Source organism: Protopterus annectens, chromosome 8.part1, assembly GCF_019279795.1.
Source record: "Protopterus annectens isolate FY-2018-M chromosome 8.part1, PAN1.0, whole genome shotgun sequence".
NCBI classification, from domain to species: domain Eukaryota; kingdom Metazoa; phylum Chordata; order Ceratodontiformes; family Protopteridae; genus Protopterus; species Protopterus annectens.
Genome location: NC_056742.1, coordinates 165,004,548 through 165,031,480, shown reverse-complemented (window position 1 = coordinate 165,031,480; position 26,933 = coordinate 165,004,548). Strand labels below are relative to the sequence as shown.

General features: G+C 36.8%; 1 long non-coding RNA gene across 1 annotated transcript in view; it reads right to left on the bottom strand.

Moving 5' to 3' along the window:
- Nucleotides 1–1,020: 1,020 nt before the first annotated feature.
- LOC122810077 overlaps nucleotides 1,021–26,933 on the bottom strand; it is a 269,661-nt gene continuing 243,748 nt past the window's right edge. The window contains exon 3 of the long non-coding RNA XR_006366046.1: nucleotides 1,021–2,502. This is a non-coding gene — a long non-coding RNA (uncharacterized LOC122810077). The remainder of the gene's footprint in view (nucleotides 2,503–26,933) is intronic.

The following is a 26,933-nucleotide window of genomic DNA, read 5'->3' as shown; positions in this document are numbered from 1 at the left end:
TCTTGGGATATACCGCAAATGCAGGACTTCTGAAGCATAACTTTCCAATTCTTTACATAAAATTTCAAAGCTTTCACTTTTAGTGTGAGGAGGTTGGTAAAATAATATAATGTCAAGTATGTGTAGTTGAAATGATGACTCTTAACTATACAAGCCTGTACGCTCTGGAAAATGCTGGTTTAGTTTAATACTGCTTAGGTAAAACTCATGCAGCTGTTGGAACAGTGAAACAAATGAAGGCATAGTATTTTATATTTTATAGTTAAAGGAAGGATGAGACAGATAATATATCTAAATAGTCGAGTGGACTTAAAACACAGTTTTCTCAGTAGGAAGCCTTATTAGGACACCTTAGTCACCTATGCAACTATTGGCTTAGTTTATAAGCTGGAATTTTAGGTGCCTAATTATGCATTGGACAAGGTCAGAGAATATATTTGGACAACAATGCTCTTTTCCAGAAAAAAATGCTTAAACTGCAAAGCATTCAAATGGCATGAACATTTAGCAAGTTTCAAGTGGAAGTAATTCAAATAAAAGGAAACCCAATCATGTTCAGACAAATTGGCTGGAAACAGTTGGGTGCAGTTTTCCTATACAAAAGGATTAGAGCACTGTTGAAGAATAAGCAGATCAATTGTACATGGCCTTAGAGCCAGGAATTGACCGAGTCCAGACAGTACTGCACGAGGAAGTTTAGTCTGAGCATTTGGTGGTTACACACTGAAATTGAACTGTTACGGTTAATCGTAGCATTTCTTTAAAGAAAAGAAGCCAAGGTAAAGAAAGCAAAGAATCCAATGTCTGACTGAATTAACCTGCAGCACCTATTACAGTTGGGTTGTTAGCACCCTAGTGCATATTAAAAAGACAGCTCAAGTGAATTCTTGTTGAGGATTTTGGCACTGTAGGTTTCACTTTCTGACTGGTAAGGTTAATATACAGGCTAATAACTGCATATGACTGTAGCGCATGTGAAGTGTAGGTATGAATAGACTCAACAGACTCCTGTGCAGAATGTCAAATCATTTCACAACTTATGTTTATTGTTCTGACAACAGCATCACTGCTACTTATTGAGATGAACTCAATAAAGTCAAGCAATACCTATGCAGTGCTTATCAGTTTACACAACAATTCAGTATTCAGCTTATTATAGCATAACCCAATTTATCATTTACCAGTGTGTCTTGGATAACACTGGTGGTATGATTGGCCATATTGCAGAAATCACTCTCCTGTTTTTACAAGGAATGCATGGAAGTCAGCTCTGGGAGTCAAAATACATTATATTGTCTGTTTTTTCCAAGCTGCTTGCAAGTTTCTTTTTCTGTGTGTATGAGATAAACCAATGAATTTGATTGACACAGATGCCATTTTCATAATTCCTCTATATATAAACTATTAAAGTAATTTAATAAAAATCAGCAGAATTAATCCCTCATTATTATTCCAGCAACCTGTGAAGAGTCTGCTAAATCATGGAAAATCAAATAACAATCAAATAGTAACATTAATTTGCATGCAAATATATGTTTAGTGACAGGCATGCATCAGACAATTTATAACATTTACAAAACAGACTTTAAACTGGGGAGAATTTTGGTGTAAATCAAATCTTTTTTCCTGAATGAAAATTATAATTGCCACCTCAGGATTATCTGTTTAACCAAGTCGAAACTCCAAGTGAACTTAACACCTGATACAAATCCAGTGGCATGTTTTAAAACAGTAACTATCAGAATATTACTTTAATACATTTACCTTTGCTTTTAAAATGGCCATGTCTAATATTTCTTACTTTATACCTTCCTTTAAAACAGACAACTAAAAACTCAGTCACATGGTGTCAGTGTCAAGCCATCAGTGGCATAACACAAATTGCACAAATATAATGCAAATCTGTAAAAACAGGTCTTTGGGAAGTACACTAGTCAGATGTCTACATAGAATCTCTTCATTTCAAGAAAGTGTTTGCCAAAAGAAGTGTTGTATATAATGGAGTAATTGTAAAGGGTAAAGAATATCTTTTTTAAAAAACAAGTATAGTATAGGGTAACACTAATCACTGTTATGCCCATCAGCCTTGCCAATTTATATATCCAAGATTAACATTCATTGGTAAATAGCTCCAGCTGCTGGAAAAAAAAGCTTGGCTAATGGAACTGGTGGTGAATATCTCTAGAGTGCAGATGACAAAACAGTCCAGGCAGAACATCAGTATACAAAAACATAGACAATAAAGGCAGAAAAGGGACACATAGCCCAATTCCACTGTCAGTTTTTGTAGTTAGTGGATATGTTGCAGATGCCATGGAACCAGTACCTTGTTTCTACTTCTCAAATAATTGATTTACGTCTGTCAAATTCATTCAGTAATTGTCTTGCTGTTTTCAGAATCATTCACCCCAGGAATGCTGTTTTAATCATCTCTTACCATTTGTTAGATTATTTCTCCCTCCTTCGTGAACTGGCTATTAAACTGCATATGCAAGGCAGCCACTGTGCAAAGGCAAAGAAAAATAAATGCTGTAATATCTTAATATTTATTTACATTTTTATATACATACATGCACACACATATACTATATATATATATATATATATATATATATATATATATATATATATATATATATATATATATATATATATATATATAGATATATACACACACACACATACATATACACGTATTACTAGCAAAACATATAACAACATATCACATAGCTGTATGTCAAAAATATAAAAGATCAAAAACATACATTAACTCATACTTGCTGAAAAATAAAACTAGAAAGACTCATTTTTCTGATCATTTTGACAGATTAAAAAAAAGACCATTAACTTACAAACATACACACTATTTGCACAGTGATACTGTTAGGGAATGGGTTTTTAGTAATCTAATGTGTAGTATAGTTGGGCTTAGGGACAGGGATAGAGTTAGCACACTTGACAAAAGTGTTGGTGGGGTAAATGCCCCTTGTCCCACCCTTAGTTATGTCTGCTAATCTAAACTTGTGCTTGATGTGTTCCTTTGTCGATAATAATACATACTGAGTACAGAGGTCTAGAAACAAACTGCACAGATTTTAGGACAAAGTCTTAAATACATTTAAAAAAAAGATAAAAATTAAGAGAAGGGAGCTGCTATGGGTAGGTGAAGTAACTGTTATAAGCAACAATGCCCACTCGGGCATTGTTGACAAACTGAAGAGGTTAGGAACAAACCCATATGTCACCCGGTGGATAGCCAATTGGCTCACAGACAGGACCCAGGAAGTTAGAATTGGGGAGTCCACCTCTATAACGAGTCCAGTCACAAGTGGAGTCCCCCATGGATTAGTCCTTGGGCCACTCCTTTATGGCATTTACTTCTCAGAAGTCAAGGCCAATGTCAGTGGTCTGGCTGACTAAATTTGAGATGATTGCAAATTAGGAGCTGACATTGAATCTCGCACTGACACAAATGTTCTCCAGGAGGGGCTGACACAGACAAACAACTACTGTCAGAATCATGGACTAAAACTAAATGCCAAGAAATGCATAATAGTATCCTTTGGGAAGTTATCAATCCCTGGTAATTATCATACTGACAACATACCCCTTAGAGATGACCCAGTAGTCAGGGACTTAGGGACACACATAGATAGTAATCTAGCCTTTGATCATCATGTATCTACAGTGGTGAGGAAATCATTCTATGTTGTGCAACGTATAAACAAAGGTATGGCATCTAAGTCTAAGGAAGTCATTGTTCCACTGTATTCAGCATTCATCAGACCTGTCATTGAATTCAGTGCCCCTTTTGGTATGAACCTAACCAGGCATACTCAACAACTGGAACGTCCACAGAGGCTCCTCACTAAAAGAATACTAAGTAGGTTTATTCTTATAATACTACATTGGTATTACTTATAGTAATGTCAAACAATGAATATATTTCCACCCAGTCTCTGCTTGCAAAGGTTCAATTTTGATGAATTCATTACCCCAGTAAACAAATATAAATATCAGTAAAATAAATACAATGAATTAAATTCTGAAGGTATTTAACCATAATTCCATTTCCAATCATATATACCATCTCTTTGTTACCAGTACTGGTAAATACTTTGTAAAGGAGAGGTGTCATACAAAACTGAAGCATATCTGAAGCCCTGTGGTTTGTTCTGTGACATCCAGCATAGTCTTATAAAGAAAGGGATACAACACCACTTCTGCACATTTGTGTCTCTGGCTAATGTCATCTACAATATAATGGAGAAAGCAAACTTTAGCTACATTAACAAATACAAACCCTATACACTATTTATCTTGGTTTCCAGTGCCTTCTTACATAAAAATAAAACTGGACTATTCAAAAGTTCCTAAAGTAATATGAGTTCAAAGTCACATCAAAATCAGGTATTTTTTTCACTCACTGTTGAAAGAATATAGCTGCCAAAAGCATATGCATTTAAACTATTTGTGTTAACATTGTTACATTACAACATCTTCACTCGCAAGCTCTACTACGGAAAGATGGGTGAACCTGCCATCTATATAGTGGACTCTTCTCTTAATAAGACCATTTTGTGGTTGTATAAAAGAACATCACATCAGTGTCTCATATTGCCTACTTAGAGGTGATCTCTGCTTGACTTACAAAGCCATGTCTGACCCAGCTCTGTTAGAAATGCTACATCTAAAGAAATCCCAATCCCTCTGCATCACATGCTCCAGAGACCTCAACCTCATTACCACAATCAACAGAACATGCTAGAGGAACAGGTTCATAACCCAGAGACTGCCCATGCTATGGAATAGACTTCCCATACATGTCAAACAGAGCACCTCACTGGCCCTCTTCAAGAGAAATCTTGACGAGTGGATGGGAAATAGAAAATTCACCCCAGGGATCACTCCAGTGGCTTTACTTGACAGAGAAACTGGGAACTAAGGTCGGGTGGCATGATGCCAGGGTAATCCTATGGGTTAGGCTTGTAAAGGCACCAGGGTCATTAGCCTAGTACACACCTAGGAACCTTTGAACCTATGTACAATTGATTTTCTCTTATGGATCTAGGAATCTGTTATGTCAAACAAAAGACATTCTATTTGGAAAACAGACATGACAGAAAATTACTGAACAATCTCTGAGGGCAGAATATTCATCTAACACCTGTGACTTAGAAACTAGGAATATCTGCCATATTTAATCCTGAGGGTAGCCCCTCCTCATTGTTTTCTCAATATAACCAATGCATATGATTTCAGCCACCATGTTGATGGTGGTTATTATAGCAATAACCCATGCCTGGGTGTGGGTAATGCTGGATTTACCCATGGTTGGTGTGGTTTGGTCATGAGGGCAAAGCCCGAGTGGCCAAACAAAGCCAACTGTGGGTAAATCCAGCATTACCCACACCCAGAAGTGGGTTATTGCTATTATACAATGACATTATTTAAGAAAAAAAATAATTACTTTTCTTAAATAATGACATTGTATAATGCCTCCTTGCTGCGCTTCCACAGCTGTCTGGAATTCTGCGGCAGTTCTGAGGTACTGCACATGTGTATGCCTACGCAGTACATCAGAGCTGTGGGCAAAAGCAACGGAGAAAGCAAGATCTCCGTTGCTTTTTACAAACTGTTTCACTATGTTAAATGGGTTTAACATAGCGAGACAGCTTTAAAAAAGCAACGGAGATTCTCCGTTGCTTTTTTAAAGCTGTCTCACTATGTTAAACCCATTTAACACAGTGAGACAGTTTTGAAAAAAGCAACGGAGAAAGCAAGATCTCCTTTGCTTTTTACAAACTGTCTCGCTATGTTAAAGGAGTTTGACATAGCGAGACAGCTTTAAAACAAGCAACGGAGAATCTCCATTAAATTTTTTAAAGCTGTCTCGCTATGTTAAACTTGTTTAACATAACGAGACAGTTTGTAAAAAGCAACGGAGATCTTGCATTCTCCATTGCTGTAAAAATAGAGTTATAGTAATGGAAAAAGTCCGGGCGACCGGACCTTTTTTCCATTACTATAACTGATTTACAACATGTACACTGACCAATCAGCGTGCACGTTTTTGAATATTAATGGGGGGGGGTCATTGTATAATGTACATGTTGCGACATGCTGGACACTTACTTAATACAGTGATCACTAACGTTACAAAACCTCAGATGGAATTTGTAAATTTTAATGTAAAGTTCTGCCACTGGACTGGGGTTTGATGAATAGTCAGATAATTGTTATTATTTCACAAATAAAACTAAACAAGCTTCTGCCAACCAGCAATTAAGTTTATGGTCTTCTAACTAAGAACCATGCCAATCACTTGGAAATGGATTTGCTTGCATGTACCACTGAATATTCATATAATGTGGAAGTTAAAAAACTCAGAGTCAAACATATAAATATTGCAGATCAGATGCTTAGGTTAATTGTGAACTCACAGCAAAGTGTCCACCATTGTGGCATACTACCAAAGCCTAGATGGTATGTGTCAGTTGTTTTACATTTAACCTTATGTTCAAGCTAGTGAATTTAGAATACTGTCAATATCATTAAATTGTTCTTCACATACAGTCCTAAACCATCTGTATTCATCACTATTCTTTGTTTTAGAGTAGAAAGGCATTTTTATTTCACGACTCTAACTTACAGATTCATGTATAATATCAGATCCCATCCCATATTTATCCAGGTTTGTAACAGCACTTAAACAGCTTTTGTTCACTCATTCACTAAAAGCCTACTTTGAGTAGCTTAGACTGATTAAGACAATACCAGCTCAACAAAGAATGTTATTCTCATATTTAATTAAATTGTATTTAGTGAATGAAACAGTGTTTTTCAGGTCTCACCTTATTTCCTGATTTTTCCAAATATACATTCAGTAAATTGTTTGCATGTGTATTTTTTTATTTGTGTTTTACTTTGCCATGTTTGCAGCTTTGAAGATGGAACAACAACATAATATTTAAGTTTATGTATAATACTGTGATCTTTTGTTTTTTGCTATTTTCTCAATGTAACCCATCCTCTATGATTTTACTCCATGGCTGCAAAAGGGTCCTTGCAATCCAGTTCATCTAAATGTGCAAAATAAATATGTAAAAATAATGATTACAATAACAAATACCAAGTCAGATTAAGTTACACAGCTGAGTTTTCATAGTGGCAACTATATCTAGTTAGTTCCAAACTTGGGTAGAAGTAATCTTTCTTTCACTGGAAAATCTGGTAATTGGTGTGTATAAAGCAAAGAACAGGTTCTGTGGATTAAAGATAGGAGAAAAAGAAATAAATGCAAAGTGAACTATTGTTGGAAAACCAAGCTTTATCCTGCACAGAGGTGTGTTTTATTATAGGGAAGTTTAGGGCTATTAATATGAATGATCTTCTCCCTAAAAAATAGCACTAACCTTTGCATGCAGTCTTTTGTATTTGTTCCTTGTTTGACTGGTGAACACGATTTGTCTAAAAGCCTTATTCATGACCTAATGCAACTGGAATCCAGCCTAATGTTTGTACTTTTATTCTTTTGGGTTTTAACTGCTCATTTTGCAAGATGAGAATAGATGATTAGAAAATAATGGCATTGGTTTCGCACAGACCAGCAGTCAGGTTCTTCTCTGAAAGTCTCCCTTACAATACTGATGCTCATGAATTTATTGAAAAAGATAGTATTTTATTTTTTATTTATTTTATTTTGCTTTTGTTTACTAGTTTTGTCTGTCTAGGTTTATTTAAAAAAACACTTCCAGCGGAGGCCTGAGGAGAAAAGCTCCAACATATTAAACTTACACTCACGTATACACACACACACACACACACACACACACACACACACACACACACACACACACACACACACACACACACACACACACACACACACACTCACATAAACACCTCTCCTGTAATAGTCAGACCCTGTAGAAGACATCTAAGACCAGTTTTCTTGACAGTATTCTGAAATTAAATTATTTAATACATGTATTGCTTTGCTTATTACAAAGGCCAATGCATTTACCATACAGGATTGTGGATAATGGGTACCATTTTCTCTTCTAATAAAACTATTGCATGTTTGGACAGTTCAAAGCTACTTATGTGCTAGGTTTTCCTGCATTTGCATAGTTGAATCACGACGGTGTTCATCTCTACATTTTGAGTGTGATTTAGCAAAGTAAACATATTACCTCCAGTACATTGATTAGAGAATCAATGGCTGTCATGCAACCATGGTTATAGATCTGATTAAGGTATTAAACATGATTGATCATATTCAGATATGTAAGCCTATGCTGGTATGTTGCTACTTCAGCACTTGTTTAAATGGTCTGCCAGCTATTTACAGCAAATAACCTGTTATAACATCATCCCAAACATTACATTAAATCTAATAATTTTTTGTTTGAAGAGTCCTAAGGGGAAGCATCCATCAGTCATTACTAAACAGTTTATAGAAATCATTTTATTTGCTTGTATATTTCATAGCTTGGTGGGTACATAGATGTACTGTTAATCCCTGACCCTTAAAAAAAAATCTTAATTGCCCTTATGATTATCTTATAGCATTTATTGTGCATCTTCAGCAGCAATACTTATGAAATAATAAAATATCAAAAACAAGATAATGATATTTAAACTTATTTTCAAATGATTTTTAAAATGCACACACACACACACGCACACACACACACACACACACACACACACACACACACACACACACAGACACACACACACACACACACACACACACACACAGAAAGACATAAATAGTAGCATAGTGGGGGTAGTTTTCACCAGTTAAATGTAAATAAACTCAAAAGTATATAAATATTGGTATAAAGCACATGCCCTTGTTAAGGGGAACTTAATGTCCAGAATGATAACTTATATTCCAATCAAATCACCTTACACAGAGCTACATTTTGTTGTCCAAATAGTGTTGAATGTCTATATTGGTCACTGCTTGAAATGCCAAAAACAGAAACTTGAAGTATGATAGGAAAGACATAAAACAGTACGATGTAAGTGAGTGGAAAACTATTACAAACAAAGCAGATGATATAGTATGCATTCATGGCAGTCAGAAAGAATGTCTTGTTACTCAAAAAGCACATATTGGTTTTGGACTGATACCTCATACAGTTGCTGCCATTCCCATTTTAACATATGACATGAAAACACGGAAAGATTTTCATCACTCATTTCATTAGGAATACAAAGACAGGAAGAAGCTAAACTAGTTAAAGAGATATGTCAGACAATATTTCTAACACAGCCATTAGAAAGTAAAAGCTTACACTGCAAAATATTGCAGTTTAAAATTACTGCAAAGTATGAAGTTGAAGTACCTAGCAAAAATGTAGTAGGGGAAGTACTCACTGAAACAGTGCTTTCTGAAGAAATTAAGTTAGGAAGTATGGAAAATGTACCATTTTAACTGAATTCTAAACCTTCTGTCAAGCTAAACCAGAATGCCCCAGGAATGGGTGGGTGTTGAGAGGAAGAATAAGATAGGTTTCCCCAGGGTCGCAGGAAGAATAAGATAGGTTTCCCCAGGGTCACTAAAGAGGGTACCTGGTCAGAGCTGTAAATCCACTTTTGTCAGTGTAAGACAGAAACTCAAATAAAGGGAAACTTTAGGTAACAGCTATCTCTAAGTAAGGAAAAAAAGTAAAACTGAATATGGATGCTTTCCTGAGAAAATGCAAGAAATTGAGAGGGTAGTATTCGATCACTGAGATAGGGGGTAAGCCTCATAGAGAAGGCAATAGGAAAAGAGAAGCTGGTGTATACTAACGGACAAAATATCTGTGAGCAGAGCATTAATGATATTTCTATTGAGAAAAATATAATAACTCTAAAAAAGAATAAAGAGGGTTCTATGTATTAGGTTCGTAAAGAAAGGGGATCAGAAAAAGGCAGATATAGCTATTGGTAGAGGCTGTGAGTCTAGTGCCCATATTGGCAGGAGAGAAGGCAGTATATTTTACTTCAGACAGTCTGACCTTGAGGAAATCATAGAGTGAGTAAGCTGGTCTTCAGGTTAGCCAGTTAAGTTTTAAAAGGCTGAGTGAGAAGATAACATTTTGAGTACAGCAAGACAAACCATATGTATGGTGATAGAGGAAGATCCTGCAAAAAATATTCTTAATTCTTACACATACTTTGTGTCATAAAATACTTGTACACAATACATAATCAGAGAGAGAGGCAGTACTAAATGAAGCACTGATGCCAAAGCCTTTTAAAACCTGATGATATTAGCATGTAGCCATATGCTCGGAGACCTTGGAACGGAGATGGCTGAAGCATAGATCCTAGCAAGGCCTTATTGGTCCAGAATAAAGAAGTTAACAACATCTGAGCTGGATACCCTATGTTTCAGAAAAAAAAGGAATTCAAACTTTAAACATCTTCTGGCTACAATGTGCAACATAAATGTACCATTCAGTCATATTGTAATGGACATTGCTTAACCACTGGTAAAATTCAAACATGGGTTTCATTATATATTCTGGTTATTTTGGCACAAGTAACTAAATAGTGCAAAGCTACCTCATTACATAAAGCTAATTACAAATGTAATAGCTGGAGTGCTATTCTTAATATTTTTCATAGAAGAGATATTAAAGGAAAACTAAATAATAAGGTGATGCCCTTTATGTCCTGAATAAGTTGTTTTAAGGTCAAGCAGGTAAAACCCTCAGACTACCATACTCTAGATGGACAGATTGGTGAAGCATTTTAACCAAAACTGAAGTTCATGGTAAGAAGGATTGTTGAGGATGATACCAAAAACCGGGTTCAGCTAAGGACATAACTCCTTTTTGTCATCAGAGAAGTGGCACAAGTGTTTCCCTTTTAAATTATTTGGCTGACACCCTTTACAAATATTAAATAGTGCCAGAAAACATAGAAAAAAGAGGGAACACTGTTTGAAATTGTCTTATAACACTCTAGTAGCTTGCATGACAGGCTGAAGGTAATGATGTCCAAATTACACGAACATGTGGGAACACTGCAAGATACTCAGCAAGGGGTGTATAACAGAAATGCAAGGACCAGGGAATCTAAAATTAGACAATAGGAGGTGGCTTTCTTCACTTCAGCATGGAAGATGTTTTTGGCCATAGGAAATAGAGAAAATAAATGAGGTAAACTTACAGAATTAGACAGAGGTAAGAGTACCAGTGTAAGGAAGGATGAACTTTGGTACTTAGGTTAACAGACGAGATTAGTGAAGCTAGTCCAGTGACTGCAGTTCAGACAGATGATATACTATACAAACAACAGAAATAAGAAATAAAATAATTTCTAAGGAGCAAGGATGTGTTTTCAGAACTTCCTAGCAGAACAATTTGATTCAAAACCATGCTGAGACTAGCACAAGACAGAAGGTTAATTTACAGCTTTATAGAATACCAGAATCACAGAGACAACCGTTCATGAGAAACAAAATGATGCCTAATATGGGGGTAATACGGGAGTCTAAAAGTTAAAGGAACAGCCCCATAGTATTAATTCAAAAACTTGAAAGAACCATCTGGTTGTATAATGAGTTCAGCAGGTTGAACAGTATCTCCAAATGTGATGGTGATGATGTCTAGAGTACATGTATTAATAACAATGCAAGGAAAGGCAAGATTCTCATCTATACCTAGTATGGCAAAAAGCAATCCACTTAACAACTCATGCCAAAAAAAACAGCCCTTTTCCACCCCTAGTGACTTGTTTCAGTAAACCATTCTCTTCTTTGGGTTGACGGTATCCCTGTGACATTTCAGCAACTCATGTACTAGGTTTTTACACCACATTAATAAGTATACTGTGCTTAATTACATGATATTTTCATTCGCTCTAAAGACTAGGATTCCAGTTTGGTTAAAATTCAGGCTGTCCTAGTTAGGTGCTAATGCTTCTGACAGCAAACTAAGCATGACTGAATTAAGGTACTTGGGGTTAGGAATAGATCAAAGAATAGTCAAAACACAACTGGAGGAGCTGGAGGTTGTGAATGAATAGCTCATGCCAAGCAATTAAAGCAAACAATGTATTGCTGAGTATTACAGAAGTTTGTAACTCACTTTGTACCATAGTCAGCCCCCAAACTGACTTAATAGAAGAGGTTCTGCCCTTAAATAATATAGATAGTGGTTAGTAGAAAAGAATACCCCACAGCTTAGATACCATCACAACTAGTACATGTAAACAAGTGCAACGATTAACTTTGGCTGCTTGGCTATAATTCAGCATGATGTCTGTTAATTTGCTACTAGTTTGAAAATTTGAAGGAGCTGATAAGAGGGAAAACCTTCCTTCATAAATACTGTCTGACTGTGTAATATACACTACAGTCAAATTACCTAAAAACTATGGCAAACAGTTTGTCTAAAAACTTACATTTTAACATATCTGTGTTCCAATTCATAAGAACAATCTTATTTTTTAGACTTCTTGAGATCTGAAACCCCATTTATTTAATATGAAACCAATTTATTTCCTGATATGATGTTGCCTAGCAAATGTACATGGCAAACTTACCAGGCATGTACCTCAACTTTCTCCTATTTAGCTGTCCTCTAACAATAACAAACTATGCAAAAATAACCTTGAAAACAATGCAACTTTAAATGCAGTTCTTCTTTTTCCTGATTAGGGGTCGCCCAACCTACCACAGAAGGCACATGCACACTCACACCTAGGGCCAATTTGGAGTGTCCAATCCACCTACAGCATGTCATTGGGAGGAAACCAGAGCACCCGGAGGAAACCCACGCAACCACAGGGAGGACATGTAGACTCCGCACAGAAGGCACCCCAGCCCAGAACCTTGCTGTGAGGCGGCAATGCTAACCGCTGCACCACTGTGGCCGCCCGCAACTTTAAATGCACTAAATAACACAAAAGCAACATGAAACACTTTCACCCTAACCTTGCACTATGTCAGCTCTTCTAGCTGCCTCTCTATAGACGAAGAAGGGCACTGCATGTTACCTCTGACACAAGTGCACAAGGACAATTTTCCAGCATGATATTCCCCAAGAAATACATCCCACATTATAACCTGGCAATTCCCAACTCAGACACTCTGAGTAGAGCTATCCAACCTCCGAAAGTAAATTTGCTTGAAGCTAAGCAGGCCCTGCATGTAAAACCCATGGGTTATATAAATATCACCCCAACTCTCCACAAATTGAAATCAACAGTTCTGACAAAGAATATGCATCTAGCTGCATCACTGAGTTGCAACATAAATGTACTGCAAGGTCCATTCTGACTAAGGTAGCAGTTTGCTCACTTTAAGATTACTTAGTTATTCACTAGCTTCTTCTGGGACATTAATAACCTCCCACATGTTGTTTATCCAATCTTGCAAAGATGTTAGATACTTCACTTTAAGTAAAAAGAAAATGAATTAGAAGATAAAGTTGTTGCTATAAACATGACTTTGGCCTGAAAACGTTGTGATCTTTAGTCTTTTAGAGTAAGAATAGAGCTTACTGAGAGAGCAGCACCCTTTCTCCAACTAGTTTGAGTAAACATAATTACAGCCCTAAATTCCTTAAACTGCAGTTATCTTTAATTTTGTCTTATACATTTGTTAATTGGGTAGGCTCACTGGACTCAAGTGTCCCTTTTCAGAGTCAAACAATAAGAAAGCAGAGGTTGAAAGAATCAAACACTGCACCTCTGGCTACAAGAAGCAGCTTGATAACAGTTTAGACCTTAATCTTCTACACCAACTGCCAGACTTAAAAGATGCAGGACTTTTTCTTTTGGGTCATCTATTAATGTATCTTAACTAATTCTCACATTGTATAACTATCTGATTTATAGCAATGCCTTTGAACAGTCTGTCTCTTTCTTCACCTTGACCGAAGCAATGTTCATGGTGATTTTTGTTTTAGAATTGCTACACTGTATAAGTCATGTCTGCGTTTAAGCCACATCTTGTTTACAGTAACTTACTGAGAAAGTATACTTCTATCAAAGAGATGATGACAGAATCTCTGCTTGGCCTATGTTCCCTACAGAGATGAGAATGCGTTAGCTATGATCTGCCATCCCTGTTTACAGGTTTCCTTCCTCTGAAGCATCTTCTGCAGGAATTTAGGAAGTGAATGTTGTATCAAATTGAATATATTTCTACAGAATTTTATTCCACATTTAACACCATCAGGTATAGCGCTCAGGTATATATACTACCACCTAAAGGTAAGTAAAAAAAAAAACTTGTAAGTGATGTATTAAATATCAGTAACTGTTACACTCTAGGAGCTCACTGCAGCCTGGCAATGCTGACCACTTCATTAACCAGAACATTCTGCAGCAAACATTTTTTATGTGTGCCATGGTGGACACTTTATGCAAAATAATTTATTTGTTTTATATAATGAATATGTTAGCATTTAATTATTAACCAACAAATTGGCCTGCTTATTATGGTTTATGTTTATACATTTTGCTATATGTACAGTTAAAGTGCATTTTCTTTCTGAATACCTAGTTGGCTACATTTTTTGGGCTTAAACCTGCACTTTCTGGGTTTGTGGGTCTACATTTTTCTGAGAGAGGGCTACATTTTGGAAGCTGCCATACAACTCTAAAACCCCTGGCTCAACCACTCAACCAGACTTTTTTGTTTTAGAATTCTGGATGAGAAGGGTATGTCTAAGACGCGGGAAGGATATGCCTTGCTGCAATGATAAAGTGGTACTCATATTGCCTTTGGCACATTTTTTTCTAGTGCATTTTACTGTAGTAATATTCTTTCTTACATCTACCTCTAAAGTTATTGACTTTTGTAGAAAAATGTGACTTTTGAGTTGTTTGAAATTTTATATTCCTGGCAATGAAAAATATTAAAGTTAATATGTATATCCCTTTGTTACTGTGTATAATTTAGTACACAGTTTGCCTTTTTAACAATTTGGTATTTGTTTGCTATATTTGTTTCTATTTCTGTCTCTAGTAATGTTAGATATATATTTATTTGATTAATGTTCAGTAAACATCATATCATATCATAGAGCTTTTGCAACCACAATAATTTTTAATGTTTAAGAGACTGTCTACTACCTATGTTTCAGCAAATATACACATTGAACATTTCTTAAAGAACATTTAACTGGCTGATTTACTTTTAATTGCTTTTTAAATTAATTGTTAGCACTATAGAAAATGGATTCATTTGTAGTTTTATTTCCTACCTCAGGAGCCCCACATGGATAGTGAAAGCTCATAATTTAATAAAACTTTTTTTTTTCCTGAATCCAAGTATAAAGATCCACTTTATCTGCATGCTTAATGTCTCACCTTTTGACTCCTCTGCATTTTTATTCTGTGTACTGTTGATTATTTCATATATTATGCAAATTGTGTCTCCTCAAGGCAAACAACAGCTTTACATTGCTTAATTAGGGAGTGTATTTGCCACTCCAGTCAGTCTCTGTACATGTGACTGCCATTCACAACTATATATTCTTGCATGTGATATTTCATTATCTGGCATGCAAAAATACTCTGAGGCATTTAACATATCATGAGATTGAAAACTAGGCCTTTTGGTATAAACATGTTATACCCTATAGAATAAACAAGCCTTTTCTTAAAAGAACTAAAGCGATCCCTATTTAAATCTTAATCTGGAAATGATTCTAAGTAAGAAGTAAATTATTTTATTTTAAAGAAATAGAGTTATAAAACAGGAACAGTGTAGTGGAGAATGCATGCATTTTAGGTGTTATTTTCAAAGAAGTCCAGACATGGAATATCTTCTATAAAAACATGACATAATAAATAAATATTAAATGAATTTATGACTGACTATTAAGGGGCGTGATACTAATAATCATGAACCAAAAATAAAAGAGAGATAATATTCCTAAACAGATACAAATAACATGTAATGAAAAGCTAATCTGTTCAAATATCAGTAGGGTATGAAAGGTATCGTCTGGGAGTTTAATTTGCTTTAGTGCTTTAGATATTTAACCACTAACTTGACAGAGATAGAATTAAGATACTGCATGACAGGGTTGCAGTTTAGCATAATGACTACTTTTATAGACTAAAGAACTGAAAAGCTGAATGTATCTATTATAAAAGAAAACAAAATTAATTCAGCTGATCTGGTCATGAGGCAGCATTTATCCGTTTCAGTTATATCTCTTCAAATGGTGCATTCAGAACTGTAAATGGAGAAATGACTCCAGTATTCCAATCTTGTATTCTCTTCCATTCTCAACTTTCAGACTCCTTCAAGCTGCTCTTCATTCATGGAACAGCTAATGCACAACTGCATGCATGTTAATTTCCTGTGCACAAAAGGTGGACCAGTCTGCTTGTTTTAATTCAGTGGAAAGACGAAGATCCAGGGCCATACCAGCTATTTAATAAAATGTATACAGCAATGAAGCACTGTTGCCATGTTAGCACTTCTAGATGAAGTTGGCCAAATCTCCATTCTCTTAACACTTCTCCATAGAGTCCAAATAATGACCTGGCAGCTTTGGACTAATTGGGTAAACACCTACTTCCGTTATAATTTCCAAACTACATCACTCACCATTTAGAAAACAGTATATCAGCACAATCTTAGATATAATAATCTGCTCTGTAAAGCGCAGCATTTTTTTTCCTAAGGAAAACAGAGCCAGAGAACAGTTCACTGACATGAGCAAAAGCAAATTGTATCAGCTTTTGTTTCTAAGATGAAGCAAGTCCTTAGCAGTCAATCAATGCATTCAGAATAATGAAATATGTTAGAAAAAGAGAAATGCTATGACACATCCTAACATTTTAAGATTATGATTTTCATTGCCTTTTCCTGCTCTTTGTAGTAGTTGCTTATGCTTCCCTCCTTAATTTGATGCATGTACCTGTGGAAACACCTGGGATGACACATTTTGTTGCACAAGGATGAATGTGAGTGCCATGAGAATAACCATTTTTAATCAAGCATTTCAAAAAAGAACAATGCCTTGCAATGGTGCATCTCCCATTTGAAAGAGTAACCATACACATTTTAATGCCGTGCTTCACAAAGGAAGCTGGGACATTTCACTAAAACATTTTGGCCCATCTGAATGTCATGCCTTCTTATTTTTCCTGCAATCTGCTAGAGACTCTGATTTCTGTTTATAGTTCCTCTGATATCCTTTTTGTGGTTCTGTAGCTTACAAAGAATTTTGTTACTGAACTAACAGATGATAAAGAGGTTTGTAGAAACGTTTTCTGCACTAGAATAATTATAACTCAGTCTCTGAGATATGCTGTTTTCAGGGAATTCTCTTCATTCTGCCAATCCTGATAGTTTGGATAAAACTGACCATGTAACTGTCTAGTGTACTATTTTTCTGAGGTCATAATTAACTGGTTTTACTTGTATTGTATCTCAAAATTTTGACAAAATGCCTAACCTGGTTGCTGCTGTATGGTGTCCCATTGCCATATTTGACTATATGCAGTATTCTACACAGAAAATATCTTATTCGGCATTGGCTTGACTGCATTGGTTTCACCCCATGTAATTCATGATTTAATGCAGGAATGGTTAAGAAGAGGTGAATTTAAACCAAATACAAATCTTGTTGCTGGGTGTGATACAATAATGACAGAGTGTCTGTATATTGAAAGGCTTAATCATGTGCCAAGACTGTTGCATTGGGGATTGTGCAAACATTATAATACTAAAGTAGCTGAAAAGCATTGAAACATGAGCCACATAGCAATATCGAAAATGATGAAGCTTATATCATATGAGATCTCCAAGTACCAACAGTTCAAAAAGAGATGGGAGAAAACCAGATTTAGTAGTCCAGAAAAAGAAGACAAAAGTAGCACTGATCATTGAAACTGGTACACACACTGATTGTGGTGGCTTACATACAGAGAGACAAACAGTCACAAAATACAAAGATTTGCAGGCAGAAACAAGGGCAATGTGGAAAAAGGATACGCAGACAGTTAAAAGTACTGCTGCAGGTAAAACAAATGAACAAGCTAGATGCTTAAAAAGTACACTTTACTGGATTGTTAAAATCAAATAACATAAGCGCTTTCATCTTCCACAATAGAAGACTTCTTGAGATGTAAGACAAAAGCGCTTATGTTATTTGGTTTTAATAATCCGTTAAAGTATATGTTTTAAGTATCTGGCTTATTTGTTTGCTACACCCAGACAGTTCCAATAGTAGTAGCTGCAAAGGGTCTCATAAAAAAGAATTTGCAGTCGTATTTAGATATGCTGTCGATACATGTAACTCTGTATGAATTGCAGAAGGAGTTAGTTGTCTGCACATCGCAGGTGCTGAGAAGAGCAGTTTTGGCTAACAACAAAGACTGAAACAATATTAATTATATGACCTTTAATCATACTTTGACTTAGGAATTGGGTCCATTCCCATCATGGTATTAGAAACCCCAAACGTCTTGGAGAAATTAAAAAAGTTAAATTTGTTGTCACTGGTTTTAGACTGCGCTGGGGTTCTTCTCCTTTCCTCACTAAAACTTACTCATAATTGTAATAAGACAAAACAAATCAACACTGACTTCTTTTCTTTGTGCCACTGGTAAAGCTGGCACTTCCACTGGTACATTTTCACTAGAATGCCATAACATCCAACCCCTAACAAAAATTTATATCTAAACATCCAGATGAGCAGACATTTTCTGTCTCTCAGTTATCTTCATTTTGACTATGTCCAAATGTGCTTTGTGGACATGCATATTGATCTTCTTTTGAATAAATTTTCAATGATTAGTTTGACAGAACAAATAGACCCATACATATTTCTTTGGAATGTCTGTTGATCTTCTTTACACATTTTGTATCATTCACCCACCATTTAGGAGACCACAGTAAAAAATTTCTCCAAAGCCAACTTCATACTTCTTAAGACAGAAGTGGCAAACTTCATGACACCCATGCAGATGGGCAATACAGTTACGACTGCTGAATCCTACTCAAATGCACTCCATAAGCACTTACATGAGTGCATGGATCGTGCTATCCCAAACAGAACCAAGATGCTATCCCCCCTAAAAAGGAAGCCAATCTGGTGGTCGCCTGCCATAAACAAACTCTACAACAGGAGGAAGAAACTGTTGCAAAAGAGAGGAAAATCCCATGAGTGGAGGAGCTCCCTGGTTAGCCTCAGTAAGAAGATGAAAGCCCTTATAAGATCCTCCAAAGCTAGCTACAAAAACAAAATTGCTAGTGATTCCAAGGGAAACCACAAAGCATTCTATAGCTATGTCAAGAATCTCAATGGCAACACCCAGATCTGCTCTGAGTTACAGCATAATGGCACGAAAATTACAGAACCAACTGACATTGCCAACACCCTAGCAGATAGGTTCAGTGCTAAATTTACCCCCCTATCACCCCCTAAAGGACCTATATCTATACAGGAAGAATGCAGAGTCCCTGTAATCACATCTATGCAGGTAAAAGCTGCACTCTCTAAAACCAAAAACACAGCATCCATGGGACCGGCCAACATCCCAGGCTGCATTTTACACGAACTTCAGAACGAATTGGCTACTCTCCTAAACACCATGTTCAATCATAGTCTCATGTCAGGCTTTTTGCCACTGAATAGCACACAGCAACAGTTATCCCACTCCACAAAGGGGAGCCACCACTGATCCTGGGAACTATTGCCCTATTAGCCTGACAGGCCTGGTCTGCAAGGCCATGGAACGTATCATCATAGAACTCATAAACAAAGACATTGGTAACCTCCAAACTCTCGACCCCACCCAGTTCTGGTTTGTGAAAGGCAGATCATGCCTTCTGAACCTGATCTACTTCTTTGAGGCAGTCAGAAAGCCATAGACGAGGGTATGGTGGGTCACACAGCCTATCTTGACCTCGCCAAGGCTTTCATCACCATCCCCCATTCTGGAATTATAGCTAAACTCACTAAATTAGGTATAAATCCCTATGTTACAAGATGGGTTGCCAACTGGCTCACTGACAGAACCCACACTGTAAAAGTTGCAGACTCCAAATCTGACTTCAAACCAGTGACAAGTGGAGTACCACAGGGTTCAGTCATGGGACCTCTACTGTTTGGTATCTACTTCTCTGAAGTACAGGCTAACACAGAAGGCCTCTGGCTAATGAAGTTCACAGAATACTGCAAACTAGGAGCCATAGTCAAGTCCCCAAATTATGTGGACATCCTACAGAAGGGCCTCACTGAGAAAGATGCCTGGTGTCAGAGGCATGGCCTCAAGCTCAGTGCCAGAAAGGGCATTGTCATCCCTTTTGGTAAAAACTCTGTACCCATGAACTATCACATAAACGGCAGTCTACTTAATGCTGAATGTGTGATAAGAGACCTTGGGACCCAGGTGGACAGTAGTCTCTCCTTTGATAATGACATCGCCACAGTAGTCAGGAAATCCTTCTATGTGGCACACCTCATCACAAAAGGGTTCTCATACAGGAAAAAAGAGGTCATTGTTCCCTTCTACTCAGCACTCATTAGACCCATTATAGAGTACAACGCCCCTTTTGGAATGTACCTCACAAGACATCTGCAGCAGCTGGAAAGGCCACAAAAGTACCTCACAAAGAGGATTACTGGCCTCAAACAAATGCCCTACACTGACCGTCTCAAAAAACTCCGGCTTTACTCTGTAGCATATTGCCTACGCCGAGACTATATCCAGGAAAAAATGGTTAGGTGGTAGTATTTGCTACTCGATGGTTATAAATTAAGACCGAACAAAAACATTTTGTCTCTGCTACAATGGGTTTGAAGAGACAATCAATGCACACATACTGTTGAGATTAGTATCCTGTAAAGTAAAGGATTTGATTTTCCTTTGTTTTGATGTCTGGGGAAGATTTGTAAAATTGCTGAAAAACAAGTTAATTTTGGTCATCTATATTACAACAACAAAGCTTTAGTTAATCGAATAACTAAAGCTCAATCTTGTAATATTGAAAGCCTATTCAACCAAGGGAAACACTTCCCTTGCCCGAATCAAAATAAAAACTTTACATCCGAAATCAAGTGGGGGGCTTCACCCCCCCCCACACCTTCCAGTGTGGGGGCTGTGTCCCCCACACCCCCTACCTAAATATACCAACTCTGAGATTGCTCCAAATTGGAGAAACAGGCATAATCCACATAATGGCCAAGGGAAGTGTTTCCCTGGGTTAAACTGGCCGTTCGACAATTTACGGTTTTGATATTACAATTTCGAGCTTTACTTATTCGATTAAGTAAAGCTTTGATTATGTAATATAGAACCAATCTTGGCAATGACTGTACCTTATCCAGAGGGAAATGCATACTTTTTGATATTCATGAGAGAGGCACAGCAGACTAAAAACGCATAGGTTTCAAACATTTTATTCAGGAGTATTTTGAGTTCAGTTTTAGAGGATTTATGACTTACACATTTATAGGATACAGTGCATGCTATCTGTGATTGTGAGTATGACTCTATGGGATCACAAGAGTTAGAAGAGACTTTGGAGATCATAAAAGAAGAGGGAGAAAAATAGGTGAATAGTAAAACATCAACACGTTTTTCCTTAATAAACTGAAAACATTTCAGACTGTCCAAAAGAAAGACTTTTAAAGCACATATGATTTAGAAATAATGCATACATGCAGCAAACAAGGCTGGGTGAAATAGAAATTAACATTACGCATTTATTTCTTATATGAATTTCAAATAGTTGAGTTTATTTTTAATTCAAAAATAACTTTTCTTATTCTGATATAACATTTTGGATATTGTAAAGCTAAATAGAAGCTGAAAGGTTGTTAAATTGTGAACATCTGAATGCAAAGTGGGTGGCTGAAGCCATCACTCAGCCAGAAAAATGGATGGTTATGTGACTATAAATTTTACATGACAATGCTTATTATGATACATTTTATTTTCCTGGGTGTTTAAAAAATGAAAGTATACTAAGCTGAAATGTCCTAGATTGAAAGGGATATCTATGAGGAAGTTTGGGAAGCCCCCATTTCCTTTGCTATATCTGGTTAACAGAACTATTTATGCTGATTGCAAATATATATATAAATAATGTTGGAGGAGGGGAATATAGAGAAGTTGCTTCTACATATATCTCTCACATTCCATTTTAAGGAGAAATATGCTTAACCTTAATGCTTTAAATGGAGAGGAGAGAATCCCTCACCTCACTGATATCTGAAATAACAATGCAATAGATAAATGACTATGAATAAGGTGTGAAATAATCATATTTAAAAATAACTTCAGTCCTTTCATATGAAATACATTTTTTTTATTTATTGCACTCTATGACATGGAAGAGGCTAATGCATTTCTTCCTGACATATCAGAAAACTGAATGTTAATTACCCATGTAATGGTTGCTATTGGTCATACCTGAACGGATAATGCACTGTTACAGATACTAAGAAATTATTTTAAATTTTATCAGTATGGTTGATTCAGGGTAACTGGGGAGAAGTTTATGAGTTAACTAGCACATTTTATTTCTGTTATCACTTGATAAAGAAACAGGCAGATCTGGCTGTTGAAGTAAATGAAACTAATTGAAATATTGTTATATTTGATTTTGATTGAATTGTGTTGAAATTTATGATCATTATTCGGCTGTACTTTTTGTAATTACTTTTTTACTTTGCTGCAGTTATTGAATTTATTTTGGGCTTAATCAATATAAAACTGAGTATTTAAATCCTTTAAGAGAAGGATACACAATATAAGATACAGAAAGTGAATAATATGATAAACTCAGTTTATAATGATGCATATGTAGGAACATCAAGCAACTATTATGTTATTGGGATGTGGTGAGTTTATAACATACAATGTTAATGTATTGATTACTCCAGTCAAGAAAAATAAAATGTTTAAGTATCTCAAAAAATTAAAGACTTGGATAATTGCATTACAATAAACAAGTTTAGATGACCAGGTGCATGATGCTTTAATAAAATTGTATTGTTTGTATGGAGTCACTTTTTCAACTGCTGGAATATAAAAGACCCTTCTCTCCATTAAATTGAAGGGATTTTATTTGGTATTAATAGGCACTCTATGGGAGTTAAAAATTGTACATTACAGTCTATGGTATATAACCCAGGTATAGTCCAAGCAGAATTGAGCAGAATTATGAAAGTAATTAAAGCCTTTCAATGCATGATATTGCTATACAGGAGGAGAATAGGTAGGTCACTGTCTAAAAGTCTTCCATCCTACTGGTATAAAAGTCCATGCAAACACGGTTCCCCATACCTTGTATATACACACACCTCACCAAATCAAAATCCTCCTTAGGAAATGATCTCCATAGTAACCTGCTGTTAATAGCTGCTTGAAGGGACTGCTGGTTTGTGTAGAGGGCAGCACCAGTGCAGGTCATCCTATAGAATACTATTAAGCACTCTCACTCAGACCATTAATTGGCTCTCCCATACTCCTTCTCATCTACTAAGGATCTAGTATAAAGGATAGGTCCTGCCCTTTCATCTCTGTTTGACGCTTGGTGTGAATGGGCATACTGAGGCAGTATAGTAATTGCCTCATGTTCACTGACAACCACTTCATTTTAGAAGAGACAAACACAGTATGTGAGAGATGTAGAAACACAATGTCATAGGAGGCAAAGCTCTCACATGCACACATGAAAAATGCAAATCAGATTGCCAGTATTACACCCAAAACTCTCACTACCAACACTAAGGAACAAACACTTAAACCCACATATGCAGAGGTACTCACATGTAATCTACCCTAACCTCCAAGACCTCCTAAAAGCATCTCTCAGGGGCCCTGTGCACACTGAAAAAAGACAGTACCTCACACAACACATCACTCTGAAATTTATAGTAGCCCTACTTCCATGCCAAAAAGGCAACACATCACACAGCCAAACATTCTAGTTATTGGGATTCTGTTATAAGACATACTCGTGTCCCCTTACCAGGCTAAACAAGGAGATCACAGAGAGCTGTCTGTCTGGAGCCAGGATCCACCAGACTACGTATCCACTTAGGTCTTTAAACCACAAATACCAATATGACATGGTCATAGTCCATGTGGGCGTAAATAACCTAAGACATAATTCATCGGACTATATGAATGATGACATGATGGAACTCTCTGAATATGTGTCCCCAGGTGGGTATGAATCCAGCTTTCAGTAGCATCCTGCCTTCACCAATGATGATGCCGTTGTGTCAGCAAAAAATGATTGCCTTCGACAATGGCTTAGCTTCTGGTGTCACAACAAGGGGATCCAATATCTGTCAGCCTGGAGTGACATGATCAACAAACCATGATGTTTTGCCAGAGGTGATTTGTACTTGGCTTCAGGACACCGGCAAAAGCCTCATCTATCCCCGTAGTGTCTTTTTTATGCCATGTCAAATTGTTAAACCCTCCAACATGACAAAAATCACTCACAATCACTTAAAGGCATTGCTGCTCAATGCTAGGAGTTTAAAGAAAAAAACTGCACTCCCTGGAAGCACTCCCAAACCTGGAGAATGCAGGCATATGCGGAGTCACAGAAACATGGTTGAGAACCATGGAGAGTACCGGTGCAGGAGGTGTGTTGTACCACTATCATACCCTTGCTAGCTACAGATCCCCTAACATGAGTTTGGAAAACCATACCTCCTACCGAAACTTACTAGAATCAATTAACATTCAGTCTAACAACATGCTTATAGGTGACTTCAACTTCCCCTCCTTAAATTGGGAGACTTATACCACTCATAATTCACTATCTCAGAGGTTTTTGGTCTTTGTCAACACAAACACCCTGAAGCAACTAGTTAGCTCCCCAAGCAGAGGTAGAAATATCCTTGACCTAGTTCTCACAAACATGGAGGGATGCTGCTCCCTCCAATGCATTATCTCCTCACTGCTAAGATCTGACCACAAAATGATCTCTTTTGGTATTAAAATTTACCTAGAACATCAACCTGTTAAGAACTTTGTTAATACCAATTACCTCAAAATAAGTGACAGTTTGTTAAACTTCCCAGCCCCTTCAAACCTTGATGACACTGAGGCCTACTCAGTGCTGTATACACAAGCACAGTAGAACCACATTCATATCTGGACAGAGGAGGCAGTACCTGTCTGAGTCAAGACCACTCATTACTGGCAAAAATAAAACACCCTTTTGGACCCCTATCATAAATAGACTATTCAACAAAAGGAAAAAATCCTCCCCATAGCCAAGAAGCAAGACACAAAACAGTGAAAAAGATACCAGTCTGAACAAGTAAATTAGAGAGATGGTCAAATCTGCCAAAGCAAACTATGAGGCAAAGATAGCCTCCTAGGTGAAAGATAAACATAAGACTTGTTTAAATTATGCTTGTAAGCTGAGGGGAAACACTCAACAATGTACTGAGTTAGTCATGAATGGCAACACTTAGAGCCAGCCTGAAACTGTAACACACCTGCTGGCTGACAAGTTCAGTTCAACCCCTCCCTCATCACATTCTAGCACATCTAAAGAAATACCAGCTATCATCCCCCTACTAGTCTTTACAAGGGAACGGATTCTTACTGTGCTCACTACAGCCAAAAACACAGCCTACATGGGTTCTGACAACATTCCAAGACGCCTCTTAAGCTTAACACAAAACCTATCAGGGCCACTAGAATCCCTCTTTAACCACAGGCTCTGGACAAGCTTTGTCCTGCAAGAAGTTTTATGATCCAGCCCTGATGAAAATGTTACATGTTTTCATGAAAAGTTATGCAAGGGTTAAGCATTCCATGGACCTGTACCTTATTTGTGACCCTAACAGAATTTGCTAGACAGACAGATTCATATCCCAATGGCTACCTCATCTAAGGAATAAACTTTCCATGTTCATATAACAAAGCCCGTCCCTCACTCTCTTCAAAAAGAATTTGGATAAATGGATGGTGGACTGTAAATTCACTTTCTGGGCATTGCCCATGTCCCTTATGGAAAGAGGCATTCCATAAAATGACTCAGGGCTTCAACACCCAAAGACCCACTACCCTGATACTACCCCATCCCATATATGGGGAATTAAGATATAATATTGTCTTATCCTGGGTATTATTGGCTAGGCTTGTAAAGGCTCTTGTGCCATTACTGAGTAATCACCTCTGAACCCATGAACCTATAAAGAACTTGCACTTTCTATTGGCAGAAAAATGAACACAAAGAATACTGTATACTAATAAACTTGGACATGAAAATTCTAAAGGAAGGAAATCTTGTTGATTAATAGTTTGAGCAGTATAGTCTCACAGTTCAACTTTCATACGGGTAATTCTCAAAGAGATGTGCATTGCTTTAAATTGATATTTAAAATAATAATCATTGGTATTAATCTACACATTGTTAATATGGTACCATACTCATGACGGCCATGCTAGAGGAGATCCCAATTGCCTGTATGGGTTGTAGCTGGAAATTGTACTATCGGTTCTTTAACACTTTTGGATGAAGGGCAGTGGTTCAATATTTTTATTTAAAACTCAAAACCATGATACAAAAGTCATATTATAGTTAAATACAGCAACATAATTAGAAGGAATATTAAGAAGAAGACTTTCAATTGACATCCAGAAAATTATTTGGTGCAAATTAGAGAAACATTTTTTTGTGAATCAGGGTGAGAACCTATGATCAATAATACTTATTTTAGGACATTATAACACTGAATGCTCTGGTGAACAGGGAGAGATGACCATGGATCACGGGGATTGTTATTACAGCAATATGACTAAGGGCAAGACTAGGATACTGGGATGGGCCAGAGAAACAGACAGGACTCTAGGTAACTGTGTGAGCCTAAGACATCTTGGTATGAAATAACAACATGAGATCCCTTTTTAGATGTTTTTATCCACTTACATGCAGGAAGGACAACATGACTAGAACACTATTGGGTCTC